Source organism: Kogia breviceps, chromosome 6, assembly GCF_026419965.1.
Source record: "Kogia breviceps isolate mKogBre1 chromosome 6, mKogBre1 haplotype 1, whole genome shotgun sequence".
NCBI classification, from domain to species: domain Eukaryota; kingdom Metazoa; phylum Chordata; class Mammalia; order Artiodactyla; family Physeteridae; genus Kogia; species Kogia breviceps.
The window spans coordinates 68,473,257-68,492,617 of NC_081315.1; the positions used below are offsets into that span (position 1 = coordinate 68,473,257).

General features: G+C 38.1%; 1 pseudogene; it reads left to right on the forward strand.

Annotated features, from left to right (window-relative positions):
- Window positions 1-19,156, forward strand: part of LOC136794379 (uncharacterized) — a 161,591-nt pseudogene extending 142,435 nt beyond the window's left edge.
- The last annotated feature ends 205 nt before the right edge of the window (window positions 19,157-19,361 follow it).

The window sequence follows — 19,361 nt, forward strand, 5'->3', positions numbered from 1 at the left end:
TGTGTCTGTGAGGAAGTTTTTTGGATTTTAACATTTAAGTCAATAGATGAGCATAATCAAGATGGCAGAGTAGGGGGACATGGAACTCACCTCCCCCACATGAACACATCAACAATATATCTACATGTGGAAAATTCTCACTGAAAACTAACTGGAGACTGGCAGAAAGACTCTTGTACAACCAAGGCTGTAAGAAAGATCCACACAAAATCCACACTTTCAGGACCTGTGCCCCGGAGAGGGAACTCAGAGGAAAAGGGAGATCACGTAGGCAGAGACTCTCCCTGGGGAATGAGCAGTTCCAGTCATATATTGTCCAACACAAGGAAGAGGGACCCCCTTGGCTGGTTGGAAGGCTGGTGGGACTAACAGGAGGACTGTGGGAAGCCTGGGCTCTGCTCGTGAGGAGTGTGCATGCTGGCTAGCACCCATGGTGGAACAGAGAGAGCAGATTGAAAACTGCACAAGTGGCTGCCCAAGTTCTCATGACCACCCTAATGTGTGCCCTAGCCTGAGCTGAATGAACGTTCCAGCCCCATTTACTTCACATTATAGCTCCACGCTGGAGCGAAGGTTGTCATGAACAAGGAAAGAATTTGGCCATGGAATGCAGAGGTGACTCAGACATGAGGTGGCATCAGAGAAGGGCAGGGGCGGCCATTACTGGCACTTACACATGGGACATATTAGGGACAGTCCAAATCTCTGACAGCAGCTGGACCACCACATTCCTAATTTCTGTCTCCCTCCCTCTCTTTCCCCTGGTAACCAAAAGTTTGTTTTCTATATCTGTGAGTCTGTTTTTGCTTTGTACAATATATAAATTCATTTGTATTATTTTTTAAATTCCACATATAAGTAATATCATATAATATTCGTCTTTCTTTGTCTGATTCACTTTTTTTTTTTACTAGCGTAATACTGTCTAGGTCCATCCATGTTGGAGAGCAAATGGCAATATTTCATTCTTCTTTATGGTTAAGTAAAATTCCATTATATATATGTGTGTGTAAGCATGTATGTGTATATATATATATATATATATATATATATATATATATATATACACACACACACACACACACACACACACACACACACACACACACACACCAAATCTTAACTTATCACCTTTTAATGAGCCCTTGGGTTGTTTCCATGTCTTGGCAATTGTAAATAATGCTGTTATAAACATTGGGGTAATATATCTTTTTGAATTAGAGTTTTTGTTTTTCTGGATATATGCCCAACAGTGGGATTGCTGGATCATATGGTAGCTCTGTTTTAGTTTATTTATGGAATCTCCATACTGTTTTACATAATGACTGCATTTGAAAGTAATGTATTTTCTAAAACAGCTCATACAAATCAATAACAACAACAACAACAAAAACCCATACAAAAAATGAGCAGAAGACCTAAATAAACATTTCTCCAAGGAAGACATGCAAATGGCCAATAGGCACAAGAAGAGACGCTCAACATTACTAATTATTAGAGAAATGAAAATCAAAACTACAATAAGGAGCAATCAAGATGGCAAAGTAGTAGGACATGAACCTCACACTCACCCACATCTACAACAAAAATACATCTATGTGTGGAATGATTCTCACAGAAAATCTACTGACCATTGGCAAAAGACCTCAGGCTGATGAAAGGGCAGGAAAATTTCCATGTAACTGGGTAGGAAAAAAGAAAAAAAAAAAGGGAAAATGGAATCAGGAAGGGACCTGTGTCCCTAAGAGGGAGTTGTGAAAGAAGAAAGATTCCTGCACCCAGGGAACCCCTTCACTGGAAGGGAACTTGGCCAGGACAGAAGGGTAGCTTCAGAGCCTCAGAGGAGAATGCAGCAGCCAGTTTGCAGCAGCCAGAGAAGAAGGAGAACTGCACAGATGGGTCACTGCTGTCACCCTGCATTCTCCAGCCTGACATGCATGTCCACCAGTGCTGGCAGGGTCTGGATGCTGGAACTCGGGCTCCAGAGATCAGAACCAGGCAGAAGGCCTGGGGTTGGCTATGCGGAGACAGACTGGGGTGGGGACAGGAATCCAGTATGACCATGGCTGGAATGCAGAGGAAGCCTGAGCTGCCTTAAAGACCAGTTGCCACTGTTTGGGTGGGGTGCACAAGGGGAGGGGCAGGATCTGGATGGTAGCTTTTTCCCTGTGTGCTCCCAGAGGGCAAGACACTGCTTGCATGAGCTCCAGGAGTGGTCATGAGCCTCCACTGCCACCCACCTTGATGCCAGGAGTTGTTGAGAGCCCCCACTGATGCCTTCCCAGACCCCAAGAGCAGTTTCAGGCCTCCACCCACTCCCTCCTCTGCCAACTCCCTCCTGGAACACAGGAGTGATCCCAGGCCACCAATGACTCCCTTTTGGAAACAAAGAGTGGCTGTGGGCCCCTGCCGACTTCCTCTCCAACCCCAGGAGTGGTCAAGAGCTCCAGCTGCTTCCCTCCTGGAACGCAGGAGTGGTTAAGAGTCACCACTGGTCACATTGCATGTCTCAGGGGTGTGTCTGAGCCACCCACTGCCACCGAGAACCCCAAGACCATGAACCAGCCACCACATCTGCACACCCCCCATCAAGGGGATAAAGACCAGTACACAGTGAGGAAAGAGGCAACAGGTATCCATACTAAAAACAGCCCTCCCACCAAATATACTAAACCCACATAAGCTACACAGGGATGACCTCCAAGACCACAGTAGATAATTGTTTCTTCTAAGCTCACAGAGTAAGAGAAATATAAGTAAAATGAAGAAGCTCACACAGTTAAAAGACCAAGAGCATTCTCCTAAAAGAAGAAACAATGAAGCAGACCTCTTCAGTTTAATAGACACTATTTCTGAAAGGAGATAATAAAAATACTTACTGAAGAAATTAAGAAAGTCTATCAACAGAAATGCAGAGTACTGTAAAAACGAACTAAAAACTATAGAGAGGAACCAAGAAAAATTAGAAACTCATTTGCAGAGATGAAAGCTGAGCTAAAGGCAATGAATAGCAGAAAGAATAACGGAGAAGAATGAATAAGTGACCTGGAAGATAGAATAATGAAAATCACCCATTCAGGACAGCAGACAGAAAGCCAAATGAAAAAAACATGAAAGCAATATAAGAGATGCATGAGATACTATAAAGCATGCCAACCTATTCATAATAGGGATTCCAGAAGGGGAAAAAAAAGAAAAAGGGATCAGAAACGTATTTGAAGAAATTACGGCTGAAATCTTCCCAAACCTAATGAAGAAAACAGATATCCAGGTACGGGAAGCACAGAGGGTCGCAAAAAAGATAAACCCAAAGACATATAATAAAAATGGCAAAAGTTAAAGAGAGGATTCTAAATGCAACAAGAGAACAATAAACAGTTAATTATAAGGGAACCCACATAAGGCTATCAGCTGATTTCTCTACAGAAACATTTCAGGCCAGAAGGGAGTGGCAAGAGATATTCAAAAAGTCCTGATAGGGAAAAATCTGAAATATAGGATACTCTACCTGGCAAGATTATCATTTAGAATAGAAAGAGAGGTAAAGAATTTCTCAAACAAGCAAAAAATAAAAGAATACACAAAATTAAAACTATCCTAAAGGAAATATTGAAAGGTCTTCTCTAAACAGTAAAGAAGTAAGAATCTATAGGAAAGAGAAAATCATAGTTGTAAAATAAATCACTTTAATAAGCCAGTACACAGATTTTAAAAAATCAAAATGTTTTCTGTGAAAGTGATGATAACCACAATGAATAGCAAAGGGTGACAGGAAGATGTAAAAAAGGACATCAAAATGATTAAATGTGGGGGAGAAGAGTAAGAAAATGTAGATTTCTTTTCCCCTAGAATATGTATGGGCTTATATGACTACCAGTCTAAAGCAAGTAGATCTAGGAAGAGGTTAACATACTTGAAAAACAGGGTAACCACAAATTAAAAAAAAAAAAAAAAGATTAAAAAAAAGAGACAGAGAACTTAAGTATTATACAAAAGAAAATCATCAAGGCACAAAAGGAAAAAGAACAGGACAAAGAAGAAATATAAAATCAACAGGAAAACAAGGTTTAAAATGGCAATAAATATATATCTATTAATAATTACCCTAAATGTCAATGGACTAAATGCTCCAATCACAGAGCAGATTGGATAAAAAAACAAGAGTCTATGATATGCTGCCTACAAGAGACCAATTTTTAGTGCAAAGGACACATATAGATTGAAAGTGAAGGGAAGGAAAAAGATATTTAATGCAAATGGAAATGACATGAAAATGGGGGTTGCAATACTCATAGCAGATAAAATAGACTTTAAAACGAAGGCCATAAAGAAAGATAAAGAAGGACATTATATAATGATAAAAGGATCAATACAGGAAGAGGATTTTACAGTCATCAACATAAGTGTACCTAACATAGGAGTGCCCAAATACATAAAACAAATAATAACAGACATAAAAGGAGAAATTGACAGGGATAAAATAATAGTAGGAGACTTTAACACCCCACTGACATCAATGGACAGATCTTCCAGACAAAGAATCAATAAGGCAACAGAGATACTAGGTGATACAAAAGAAAAGTTAGACTTGATATTTTCAGGATATTACAACCAAAAACCCCAGAATACACATTCTTTTAATGTGCACATGGAACATTCTCTAGAATTGACCACATACTAGGGCACAAAGGAAGCCTCAACAAATTTAACAGTACAGAAATTATCCCAAGCAGCTTTTCTGACCACAATGGCATGAAACTAGAAATTAACCAAAGAAAAAGAAATGAGAAAAAAATGATTACATGGAGACTAAACAACTTGTTACTAAAAAACCAATGGGTCAGCAATGAAATCAAAGAGGAAATTTAAAAATATATTGAGACAAATGACAATGAAAACACAATCATACAAAATCTATGGGATGCAGCAAAAGCAGCTATTAAAGGGAAGTTCATAGCAATACAGGCCTTCCTCAAAAACAAGAAAAATCTCAAATAAACAACCTAACCTACTGCTTAAAAGAATTAGAAAAAGAAGAACAAACAAAACCTAAAGTCAGCAGAAGGAAAGAAATAATAAAGATCAGAGAGGAAATAAATAAAATAGAGATTTAAAAAACTATAGAAAAATTCAATAAAACCAAGAGCTGTTTCTCTGAAAGGATAAGCAAGATTGATAAACCTGTAACCAGGCTTACAAAGAAGAAAAGAGAGAACACAAACAAAATAAGAAATGAAAAATGAGAAAATAAGAAATGAAAAATGAGACAAAACAACTGATACCACAAAAATACAAAAAACCATAAGGGAATGCTATGAACAATTATATGTCAACAAATTTGACAACCTAGAAGAAATGGACAAGTTTCTAGAAACATGCAGCCCACTAAAATTGAATCAAGAATCAATTTCTCCCTTTATATTTGTTAATATTTAGATGCTCTTGTATAAGGTACATATATGGTAACAAGTGTAATAGCTTCTTCTTGTATTGATCCCCTTATTTTTATTTATTTATTTATTTTTATTGGAGTATAATTGCTTTACAATGTTGTGTTAGTTTCTGCTGTAAAATGAAGTGAGTCAGCTATATGTATGCATATATCCCCTCCCTCCTGGATCTTCCTCCAACCCCCCACCCCCAATCCCACCTTCTATGGCATCACAGAACACCAAGCTGAGCTTCCTGAGCTATAGAGCATGTTCCCACTAGCTATGTATTTTACACATGGTAGTGTATATATATCAATCCTAATCTCCCAATTCACTCCATGCTCCCCTTTCCCCTCTGTGTCCTCGTGTCCATTCTCTACCTCTGTAGAGGTAGAGAATGGTTCTTCTGTACCATTTTTCTAGATTCCACATATATGCATTAATATACAATATTTGTTTTTCTCTTTCTGACTTACTTCACTCTGTATGACAGACTCTAGGTCCATCCATATGTCTACATATGACCCAATTTCATTCTTTTTATGGCTGTGTAATATTCCATTGTATATATGTACCACATCTTCTTTTTCTATTCTCTGTTGTTGGACATTTAGGTTGTTTCCAAGTCCTGGCTATTGTAAATAGTGCTGAAAAAAACACTGGGGTACATGTGTCCTTTTGAATTATGGCTTTCTCAGGTTATATGTCCAGTAGTGGGATTCCTGGGTCATATGGCAGTTCTATTTTTAGTTTTTTCAGAAACTCCATACTGCTCACCATAGTGGCTGTATCAATTTACATTCCCACCAACAGTGCAAGAGGGTTCCTTTTTCTCCACACCCTCTCCAGGATTTATTGTTTCTAGATATTTTTACGATGACCATTCTGAATGGTGTGAGGTGATACCTCATTGTAGTTTTGATTTGCATTTCTCTAATAATTAGTGATGTTGAGCATCTGTTCCTGTGTTTGTTGGCTATCTGTATGTCTTCTATGGAGAAATGTCTAGTTAGGTCTTCCACCAGTTTTTGATTGGGTTGTTTGTTTTCTTCATATTGAGCTCCATGAGCTGCTTGTATATTTTGGAGATAATCACTTTGTCCATTGCTTCGTTTGAAAATATTTTCTCCCCTCCTGAGGGTTTTCTTTTCATCTTGTTTATTGTTTCCTTTACTGTGCAAAAGCTTTTAAGTTTAATTAGGTCACATTTGTTCATTTTGGTTTTATTTTCATTACTCTAAGAGGTGGGTCAAAAAAGATCTTACTGGGGTTTATGTCAAAGAGTGTTTTTCCTATGTTTTCCTCTAAGAGTTTTATAGTGTTACGTCTTACATTTAGGTCTATAATGCATTCTGTGTTTATTTTTGGGTATGGTCTTATGTAGTGTTCTAATTTCATTCTTTTACATGTAGCTGTCCAGTTTTCCCAGCACCACTTATTGAAGAAGCTGTCTTTTCTCCATTGTATATTCTTGCCTGCTTTTTCATAGACTAGGTAACTGTAGGTGCATGGGTTTATCTCTTGGCTTTCTATCTTGTACCCTTGATATACATTTCTGTTTTTGTGCCAGTACCATACTGTCGACTACTATAGCTTTGTAGTATAGTCTGAAGTAGGGGATTCTGATTTCTCCAGCTCTGTTTATCTTTCTCAATATTGCTTTGGCTATTTGGGATCTATTGTGCTTCCATACAAATTGTAAAAGTTGTTGTTCTAATTCTGTGAAAACTGCCATTGGTAATTTGATAGGGGTTGCACTGAATCTGTAGATTGCTTTGGATAGTATAGTCATTTTCTCAATATTGATTCTTCCAATGCAAGCACATAGTATATTTCTCCATCTGTTTGTGTCATCTTTGATTTCTTTCATCAGTGTTTTATTGTTTTCTGCATACAGGTCTTTTGCTTCCTTAAGTAGGTATATTCCTAGGTATTTTATTCTTTTTGTTGCAGTGGTAAATTGGAGTGTTTCCTTAATTTCGCGTTCTGATTTTTCATTGTTAGTGTATAGGAATCCAGAGATTTTTGTGCATTAATTTTGTATCCTGCTACTTTACCAAGTTCATTGATGAGCTCTTTTAGTTTACTGGTGGCATCTTTAGTATTTTCTATGTATAGTAGCATGTCATCTGCAAATTGTGATAGTTTTACTTCATACTATCCAATTTGGATTCCTTTTATTCTTTTTCTGCTCTGATTGAGAGGCTAGGACTTACAAAACTATGTTGAATAATAGGGGCAAGAGTGGATATCTTTGTCTTGTTCCTGATCTTAGAGGAAATGCTTTCAGTTTTTCACCATTGAGAATGATGTTTACTGTGGGTTTGTTGTATAAGGCCTTTATTATGTTGAAGTAGGTTCCATCTATGCCCACTTTTTAGAGAGATTTTTTATCATAAATGGGAATTTTGTCAAAAGCTTTTTTTCTGCATCTATTGAGATGATCATATGGTTTTTATTCTTTAATTTGTTAATATGGTGTATCACACTGATTGATTTGCATACATTGAGGAAGCCTTGCATTCCTGGGATAAATCCCACTTGATCATGGTGGATGATCCTTTTAATGTATTGTTAGATTCTGCTTGCTAATATTTTGCTGAGGGTTTTTCATCTATGTTCATCAGTGATATTGGTCTGTAATTTTCTTTTTTTGTCACATCTTTGTCTGGTTTTGGTATCAGGGTGATGGTGGCCTAGTAGAATGAGTTTGGGAGTGTTCCTCCCTCTGCAATTTTTTGGAAGAGCTTAAGAAGGATAAGTGTTAGCTCTTCTCTAAATGTTTGATGGAATATGCCTGTGAAGCCATCTGGTCCTGCTTTTGTTTGTTGGAAGATTTTTATTTACGGTTTCAATTTCAGTACTTGTGATTGGTCTATTTATATTGTCTAATTCTTCCTGGTTCAGTCTTGGAAAGTTGTACCTTTCTATGACTTTTCCATTTCCTCTAGGTTGTCCATTTTATTGACATATAGTTGCTTGTAGTAGTCTCTTATAATCCTTTGTATTTCTGCAGTGTCTGTTGTTATTTACCCTTTTTCATTTCCAATTTTATTGATTTGAGTCCTCTCCCTTTTTTTTCTTGATGAGTCTGGCTAATGGTTTATCAATTTTGTTTTTCTTCTCAAAGAACCCCAACTTCTAGTTCTATTGATCTTTGCTATTGTTTTCTGCATTTCTATTTCATTTTTTTCTCCTCTGATCTTTATGATTTCTTTCCTTCTACTAACTTTGGGTTTTGATTTTTTCTTTTTTCTCTAGTTGCTTTGGGTGTAAGGTTAGAATTTTTATTTGAGATTTTTCTTGTTTTTTAAGGAGAGATTGAATTGCTATAAAATTCCCTCTTAGAACTGCTTCTACTGCATCCCATAGGTTTTGGGTTGTTGTGTTTTCATTGTCATTCATTTCTATGTACTTTTTGATTTCCTCTTTGATTTTTTCCGTGATCTCTTGTTTATTTAGCAGTGCAACTGTTTAGCTTCCATATGTTTTGGGGTTTTTTTTTTTGTTTTTTTGTTTTTTTTTACAGTTTTTTTTCCATGTAATTGATATCTAGTCTCATAGTGTTGTGGTCAGAACAGATGCTTGATATGATTTCAGTTTTCTTAAATTTACCAAAGCTTGATTTGTGACCCAAATGTGATCTATCCCAGAGAATGTTCCATGTGCACATGAGAAGAAAGTGTAGTCTGCTGCTTTTGGGTGGAATGTCCTATAAATATCAATTAAATATATCTGGTTTAATGTGTCTTTTGAAGTTTGTGTTTCCTTATTTATTTTCTTTCTGGTTGATCTGTCCATTTGGTGTAAGTGGTTGTTAAAGTCCCCCACAATTATTGTGTTATTGTTGATTTCCCATTTTTGGCTGTTAGCATTTGCTTATATACTGAGGTGCTCCTATCTTTGGTGCATACATATTTATAATTGTTATATCTTCTTCTTGGATTGATCCCTTGATCATTATGTACTGTCCTTCCTTATCTCTTATAACAGTCTTTAAAGTGTATTTTATCTGACATGAGTATTGTTACTCCAGCTTTCTTTTGATTTCCATTTTTGTGGAATACCTTTTTTCATCCCCTCACTTTCATTTTGTATGTCTCCTTAGGCCTTAAGTGAGTCTTTTGTAGACTGCATATATACAGGTCTTGTTTTTGTATCCATTCAGCCAGTCTGTGTCTTTTGGTTGGAGCATTTAATCATTTACGTTTAGGTTAATTATCAATACGTTTATTCCTATTACCAGTTTCTTAACTGTTTTGGGTTTGTTATTGTAGGTCTTTTTCTTCTCTTGTGTTTCCCACTTAGAGAAATTCCTTTAGCATTTGTTGTAAAGCTGGTTTGGTGGTGCTGAATTCTCTTAGCTTTTGCTTGCCTGTAAATTTTTTTTTTTCGGTACGCGGGCCTCTCACTGCTCTGGATGTGCAGGCTCAGCGGCCATGGCTCACAGAGCCAGCTGCTCTGCGGCATGTGGGATCTTCCAGACCGGGGCATGAACCCGTGTCCTCTGCATCGGCAGGCGGACTCTCAACCAATGCGCCACCAGGGAAGCCTGCCTGTAAATGTGTTGATTTCTTTGTTGAATATGAATGAGATCCTAGCTGGGTAGAGTAATTTGGTTGTAAGTTTTTTCCTTTCATTACTTTAAATATATCCTTCCACTCCCTTCTGGTCTGCAGAGTTTCTGCTGAAAAATCAGCTGATAAACTGGGGATTTCCCTGTATGTTATTTGTTGCTTTTCCCTTGCTGCTTTTAATATTTTTTCTTGGAATTTAATTTTTGTTAGTTTGATTGTGTTTTTTGGCATGTTTCTTTTAGGGTTTATCCTGTATGGGATTCTCTGTGCTTCCTGCACTTGGGTGGTGATTTCCTTTCTCATGTCAAGGAATTTTTTGACTACAATCTCTTCAAATATTTTCTCAGACCACTTCTCTTTCTCTTCTCCCCTATAATTTGAGTGTTGGTGCATTTAATGTTGTCCCAGTGATCTCTGAGACTGTCCTCAATTCTTTTCATTCTTTTTTTCTTTTTATTCTGCTTCTCAACAATTATTTCCATCATTCTATCTTCCAGCTCACTTATTTGTTCTTCTGCCTCAGTATTCTGCTATTGATTCCTTCTAGTGTATTTTTCATTTCAGTTATTGTGTTGTCCACCACTGGTTGTTTGTTCTTTACTTCTTCTAGGTCTATGTTAAACATTTCTTGTATTTCCTAATTCATGCCTCCACTCTATTACTGACATTTTTGATCACCTTTACTATCATTACTCAGAATTCTTTTTCAGGTAGGTTGCCTATTTCCTCTTCATTTATTTGGTCTTATAGGTTTTTGCCTTGCTACTTCATCGGTAACACTTTTTTTGTCATCTCATGTCTTAAATGGGTGGGATTGTGTTCCTGTCTTACTGGTTGTTTGGCCTAAGGTTTCCAGCACTGGAGTTTGCAGACAGTTGGGTAGAGCCAGGGCTTGGTGCCAAGACGATTTTCTCTGAGAGACTTCACTCCGATGAATATTCCCTAGGGTCTGAGGTTCTTTGTTAGTCCAGTGGTTTGGACTTGGCACTTCCACTACAGTAGCTCAGGCTCTATTCCCACCTGGTGAACCAAGATCCTAGAAGCTGTACAGCTTGCCAAAAAATAATAATAATAATAAAATAGGAGCAGTAAAATAACAAAGAGTAAAAAAAAAATAAAATTAGAAAAATAGAAAATATATTAGAAAAAATACAAATGAAAGAACAACAAGGTAAAACAGAACCACAATGGCAATAAATAAATAAGGCCAGTAAAGGTCTTGGCTTTGATGGGGCTGATCTTACATGGGGGTGGGTCTTAGCAGGGGGTGGGCCCTATGCTCAGGACGCACACATCCAGAAAAGCCCCTTGGGTGGTGGTGGGCCAGACTTAGGCTCAGTGCAGCTGGTAGGGGACTCAGAGGGTGGAGGATCTGCCAGGACCTCAGCAGGCTCCCTAGGATCAAATCTGTGGCAGAAACTCTGGCTGTATTCTCCTCCCATCCTCCAATCCCCTGAGGGCCTCTCCCTTTCCCTGTTGATCCCTTCATGGTGAGTGTGCCTCTCCAGGCATGGAAACCTCTCCCCTCCCCCTGATGCCCCTCAGGAGCACCAGTCCTTTCCTGCCTCCTCTTTTCCTTCCCCCTTGCTGCCCCCCAGTCCTATCTGGTCACTTGGGGGTTCCTCCCATCAACTTAGGTGTCCAAGATCTTCCACCAGTGCCTGGGAGGTGCTCTAGTTGTGAGGGAACGTGAACTCTGTGTCCTCCTGCTGCACAATCTTGACTCCACCCTCCCCTCTATGCCCTTCTTTATCTTTTGTTATAGCCTTTTCTTTAAAGTCTATTTTGTCTAATAGGAGTATTGTTGCCCCCACTTTGTTGTCATTTCTGTTCTCATGAAATATCTTTAACCATTCACTCATTTCGGCCTGTGTGTGTCTTACCTGAAGTGAGTCTTTTTTAGGCAGCACATAGATGGGTTTTGATTTTTTATCCAATCTGCCATTCTATGTCTTTTGATTGGAGCATTTAGTCCATTGACATTTAACATAATTATTGAAGGGAGGGGGATCAGGATTTTTGAGTAGGAAGATGTGGAGTTTACCTCCCCCCACAGATACATCAGACATACATCTACATATGGAACAATTCTTATGGAAAACTAACTGGAAACTGGCAGGACTCAACAGCTTCATAAGGGGATTCTACCAATCATATGAAGAAAAGCTAATAACCATCTCAAACTATTCCAAAAAATTGAAGAGGAGTGTATACTCTTAAGTTCACTCTACAATGACACAATTATGCAATAAAAAAAGAAAATAACACGTCAATATTGTTGATGAATATAGATGCAAAACTCCTCAAAGAAATTTTAGCAAACTGAATTCAACAATAAATTTAAAGGATGATATAGCATAATCCAGTGGGATTCATTCCAGGGATGCAGGGATGGTTCAACATATACATATCAATAATGTGACACACTACATTAACAAAAGGTAAGGATAAAAATCATATGATCATTTCAATAGTCACAAAAAACCTTTTGACAAAATTCAACATCCATTCATGATTAAAAAATAAAACTCTTATCAAAGTTTATACAAAGAAAATATATCATAACATTTTAAAGGTCATTTATGACAAAGTCATAGCTAACATCATACTCAGTGGTAAAAAGCTGAAAGGCTTTCCTCTAAAATCAGGAACAAGTCAAGAATCCCCACTTTTGCCACTTCTATTTAACATAGTACAGCAATTAGACAAGAAAAAGAAATAAAATGCATCCAGTTTGGAAGGGAAGAATTAAAACTGTCAGTATTTGCAGATGTCATTATATTATATTTAGGAAACCATAAAATCTCCATTAAAAAACTATTAGAACCAATAAATGTATTCAGCAAGGATGCAGGATATAAGACTAATATAAGTAAATTTGCTGTTTTTTTATCTACTAATAATAAGCTATCAGAAAGATAATCTTTTCAAAAATCCTATTTAAAATTGCATCAAAAGAAAGAAATACCTGGTTATAAACTTAACCAAAGAGGTGAAAGACCTATACTCTGTAAACTATAAAACTCTGATAAAGAAAATTGAAGATTATCCCAAGAAATGGAAAGATATCTGATGATCTTTGGTTGGAATAACATATTGTTAAAATGGTGATACTACCCAAAGCAATCAACAGATTTAATGCAATCCCTATCCAAATACCCATGACATATCCTATAGGACTAGAACAAATAATCCTAAAACTTGTATGGAACCAAAAAGACCCAGCATTGCCGAAGCAATCCTGAGAAAAAAAAGCAAAGCTGGAGTTATAAACCCTTCCAGACTTCAGACTACACTTCAAAGCTACAATAAACATCATGGTACTGACACAAAAATGGACACATCAGTGGAACAGAACAGAGAGCCCAAAATAAACCTGTGGACCTATGGTCAATTAATCTATGACAGAGGAGGCAAGAATGTCTATTCTACAATCTCTCTTCAATAAGTCATAGTGGGAAAACTGGACAGCTACAAATAAGTCAATGAAATCAGAATATTCCCTCATACCATATACAAAAATAATCTTAAAATGGATTGTAGAACTAAATGTAAGACTGGAAACCATAAAACTCCTAGAAGATAACATAAGCAGAGCATTCTTTGACATTACTTGTAGTAATATTTTGGAGGGATCTGTCTTCTAAAGCAAAAGAAATAAAAGAAAAATAAACAGATGGGAACTAATTAAAGTTAAAAGCTTTTGCACAGCAAAGGAAACAAGCAACAAAAGGAAAATATTAATACAACCTACTGAATTGGAGAAAATATTTGCAAATGATATGACCAATAAGGGGTTAATATTCAAAATATAAACAGCTCATACAACTAAATATAACAAAAATTAAAAATGGACTAAATACATGAATAGACATTTTTCTAAAGAAGACATACAGATGGTCAACAGACACATGAAAAGATGCTAAACATTGCTATTTATTAGAGAGATGTAAGTAAAAACCACAATGAGATATGTCCTCACACTTGTCTGAATGGTTATCATTGGAAAGTCTACAAATAACAAATGTTGGTGAGAATGTGGAGAAAACAGAACCCTAGTACACTGTTGATGGGAGTGTAAATGATGCAGCCATTATGGAGAACAGTATGGAGGCTCCTTAATAAACAAAACATAGACTTACCATATGATCCAGGAATGTCACTCCTGGGTATACATCTGAATGAAACAAAAACACTAATTTTAAAAGACATATGTACCCTAATCTTCACAGCAACATCATTTACTATAGCCAAAATATGGAAACAATTACTCAGTCATAGAAATATATAAAATTCTGCCATTTGTAATAACGTGAATGGACTTAGAGGGTATTATGCATAGTGAAATAAGTCAGGCAGAGAAAGAAAAGTACAGTATGCTATCACTTTTATGTGGAATCTAAAAAATAAAACATATGAATGAATATAACAAAAAAGAAAGAGACTCACGTATATAGAAAGAAAAATAGTGGTTACCAGGGGGAGAGGGATGGGGGAGGGCCAAGATAGGGGTATGGGATTGAGAGATACAAACTACTATTTATAAAATAAATAAGCAACAAATATATATTGTACAGCAGGAAAATGTAAAGACCCCCCTCGAAAATGTTGCCTTGGAAAACAATGCTGATTCTTTTGAGGACCACCCCCCCCAATCCATAACTAAAGTCCCAGCAGGCCCCTAACAGTGAGGTACAAAATATGTCCTATGAGGATGTGCACTCTACTCCAAAGAACTACTTGAGTTTTGTAATTTAGAGATAGAAGTCTGGGGAACATATGTGGGAATGGATATTTAGAATGTCAAATTAAGTGTTGTTGGAACATAAAGTTGGGTCAAGCCAAATTTATTGACTAAGTGTCACTAAGAAGACTTTCCACATTTAATGTTGCATCTTGGGGAGTTAGAAAGGGCTCAAACAATTTGTTTTGTTGATTGGCTGAAACATGAACCAAAAGTAGGAGCATAGTGAGTGAGTTAGAAATGCCAGGCCTGCCTTTGTAAATGAAGAGATTCAAAGGTTCAGGAAGATCAGAATGTTAAAATAGTCTTGTCATTTATGACATACTTGCCCACCCTGAGAGAATCCAGAAGGCATAACTTTCACCAAGACTGTAAGATATAAATTTGTGAGGGGAGCCCCAGCACTTAGTATAAACTATAGGACTGCTTTTCTCCTCAGGACAGACCTTACGGTGGGAACTGAGGACACTGAATTGGGAAACCTAAATGCAATGGAATTGGAGGCCTGGGTGATGGAGGCTCAACCACCAAAGGCAAGGTGGGCATGGTTACTGTGATGGACAACAGAGTTAAAGCAGCACTCAGAATAGTCTGAATAGACCTATGGCATTGGTTAGTTGATTATGGACTTTTTAGAAGTGAAATAGACAAGAAGCCTACTAAATTCTTCCTTAATCTATATAAGCAGCAAAGTTCTAGTTCAAGTGAACACAAGTCTAACCTGAATCATAAAAACATAGTCATGGTCCCTCAATCAATTCCTAGACTTGAGCCACTTTACAGACTTGGAATGCTTTGAATGAAGAGGAGGCCAGACCACCTTGAGGAAAAGTTCTGGAACACTGCCAAAATTTATACTGTTGCTCTTTCTCTAGTCTTCCCTAAATAGACCTGTAACTTTTTACCAGGGTAACTGTACTTTGGGATAAAGGAAACAGACCTTTTAGAGACTACTAGGCACCGGCTTTGAAATGACATTGATTCCAAGGGACTCAAAACATCACTGTGGTCTGCTAGTAGGGACTTCTGGACGCCAGGTGATCAATGGAGTTTTAGTTCATATCCATCTCAAAGTGGGTCAAGTGGGTGCCTGAACCCATCCTGTAGTTATTTCCCCAGTTCCATAATGCATAATTGGGATAGACATAATTAACAGCTGACAGAATCTCCAACTGGTTTCATGACCTGTGGAGTGAGTCTATTATGGTAGGAAAGGCCAAGTGGAATCCATTAGAACTGCTTCTATCTTGGAAAACAGTAAACCAAAAGCAGCACTGCACCCATGGTAGGATTGCAGACACTAGTACCACAATCCAGGACTTGAAAGATATGGGGGTGGTTATTCCCCCCACATCCCCATTCAATTTGCCTATTTGGCCTGTGCAGAAGATAGATGAATTTTTGGAGAATGACAGTGGATTGTCATAAACTTAACCAGGTGGTGACTCTAATTGCAGCTGCTGTACCAATTGTGGTTTAAGTACTTGAGCAAATTAGCACATTTCTTGGTACCTGATATGCACATATTGAGTTGGTAAATTCTTTTTTCTCTTTACCTGTTCATAAGGACCACTAGAAAGAGTTTTCACTGGTAAGGCCAAAACGACTAATTCACTGTCCTACATCAGGGGTATATCAATGCTCTAGTCCTACATCATAACTTAGTTCTCAGTGATCTTGATCACCTTTCCCTCCCACAAGGAATCACACTTGTCAATTACACTGATGACTTTAAACTGATTGGATCTAGTGAGCAAGAAGTAGCAACTACTCTAGACTTATTGGTAAGACATTTGTGTGTGAGAGGTTGAGAAATAAATCTGACAAAAATTAAGGGATCTTATACTTCAGTGAAGTTTCTAGGGGTCCATTGGTGTGGGGCATGTTGAGATACCCTTTTTAAGGTAAAGGATGGGTTGTTGCATCTGACCTCCTAATATCTCAAAAGGTACAATGCCTAGTGTGCCTCTTTGGATTTTGGAGGCAACATTTTCTTCATTTGGGGTGTTACTTAAGACCATTTACCAGGGGATTTGAAAAAGTTTCTAGTTTTGAGTGGGGCCCAGAATAAGAGAAGGCTGTGCAACAGATCCAGGCTACCATACAAGCTGCTCCACCACTTGGGCCAAGTGATCCAGTAGATCCAGTGGTGTCAGTGGGAGATAGGGCTGCTGTTTGGAGTCCTTATAGGCGAATTGCAGCATGGGCTCTTAGTATTTTAGAGCAAAGCCTTGCCATCATGCACAGATACTCTCCTTTTGAGAAAAAACCCTTGGATTATTACTGGGCCTTAGTGGAGACTGAACACTAAGAATGTACCAAGTTACCATGTGACTTGAGATGCCCTTTATGAACTAGGTATTATCTGACTCAGCAAGCCATAAAGTGGGATGAGCTCTATCATCTAATGGAAGTGGTTTAATAATGACTAGGACTGAGCAGGCCCTGAAGGCACAATCAAGTTAATGAAGAAGTGACCTAAATGCCCATGATCTCCCCTCCTGCTACTCTGCCTTCTCTCCCCCAGCCTGCGCCTACTGCCTCATGGGGAGCTCCATATAATCAGTCAGTATAGGAAGAGAAGACGCAGGTCTTGTTTACAGATGGGTCTGCATGGTATGCAGGCACCTCTTGAAAGTGGACAGCTGCAACACTGCTGCCTCTCTCTGGAATATCCCTGAAGGATGGTGGGAAAGTGAAATCCTCCCAGTGGGAAGAATTTGAGCAGAGCACCTGACTGTTCAATTTACTTGGAAGGAGAAACAGTTAGACATGTGATTATACACCAATTCATGGGCTATAGCTAATGGTTTGGTTGGATGATCAGAGCTGTGGAAGAAACATGATTGGGAAATTGGTTACAGAAAATTTGAGGAAGAGGTATGTGGATAGGTCTCTCTGAATGGGCAAAAAACATGAACATGTTTGTGTCCAAAGTGAATGTTCATCAAAGTGTGACCTCAGCTGGGGAGGATTTTAATAATCAAGAGGATAAGATGACCCATTCTATGGACACCAGCCAGCCTCTTTCCCCAGCCACGTTGTCATCACCCAAAGAACTCATGGACAAAGTGGCTATGGTGGCAAGGATAAAGGTGATGCATGGGCTCAGCCACATGGACTTTCACTCACCCAGGCTGACCTGGCTACAGGCACTGCTGAGTGCCCAACCTGCCAGATGCAGAGACCGAGTGTCCATATGACACCATTCCCTGGGGTGATCAGCCAGCTACCTGGTAGCAAGTTGATTACACTGGACAGCTTGCATCATGAAGGGGCAGCACCTTATTATTATTATTATTATTTTTACTTGAATAGACTCTTACTCTGGATACAGATTTGCCTTCCTTGCATGCAGTGTTTCTGCCAAAACTACCTTTTGTGGACTTACAGAATGCTTTATCTACTGTCACATATTCCACATAGCATTTCTTCTGACCAAGGAACTCACTTCTCAGCAAATGTAGTGGACCTATGCTTAGGGAACTCATTGGTCTTACTATATCTCGCACCATCCTTGAAGCAGTTGATTTGATAGAATAGTGGAATAACTTTTTTTTTCTTTGAGTATAGTTGGTTTACAATGTTGTGTTAGTTTCACATGTACAGCAAAGTGAATCAGTTATACATATGCATATATCCACTCTTTTTTAGATTCTTTCCCCATATAGGCCATTACAGAATATTGAGTAGAGATCCCTGAGCTATACAGTAGGTCCTTATTAATTATCTATTTTGTATATAGTAGTGTGTATATGTCAATCCTAATCTCCCAATTTATCCCTCCCCCCACTTCCCCCCAGTAATTGTGTTTGTTTTCTACATCTGTGACAATATTTCTGTTTTGTAAATAAGTTCATTTGTACCATTGTTTTTAGATTCCACATATAAGTGATATCATATGATATTTGTCTTTCTCTGTCTGACTTACTACACTCAGTATGACAGTCTCTAGGTCCATCTATATTGCTGCAAATGGCATTATTTGATTCTTTTCTATGGATGAATAATATTTCATTGTATATATGTACCACATCTTCTTTATCTGGAAAGAACTTTTGAAGACTCAGTTACAATGTCAGCTCAATGGCAATAACTTGCAGACCTGGGACAACTTTTCCCAGAAGGCTGTGTTCTTTCTGAACCAATGTCCAATATATGGTGCAGTTTCTCCTATAACTAGGGTTCATGGATTCAGGAAAAAAGTGGTGGAAATGGGAGTAGCACCACTCACTGTTACCTCTAGTGACCCACTAGCAAGATAATTGCTTCCTGTTCCCATGACCTTATATTCTGCTGGTCTAGAAGTCTTAGTTCCAGAGGGAGGAATGTTTCCACCAGGAGACATAAAGTTAAGACTACCACTTGGCTACTTGGGGCTCCTCAGGCCTCTGAATCTATAGGCAAAGAAAGCAGTTACTCTGCTGGCTGAGGTGACTGATCCTGACTACCAAGGGGATGTTGGATGATTACTCCATAAGGAGGTGAAGAAGAGAATGTCTAGAATACAAGAGATACTTTAGGGAATCTCTTAATGTTACCATGCTCTGTGGTTAACTTAATGTCAATGGAAAACTACAACAGTCCAATCCAGGAAGTACTACTAAT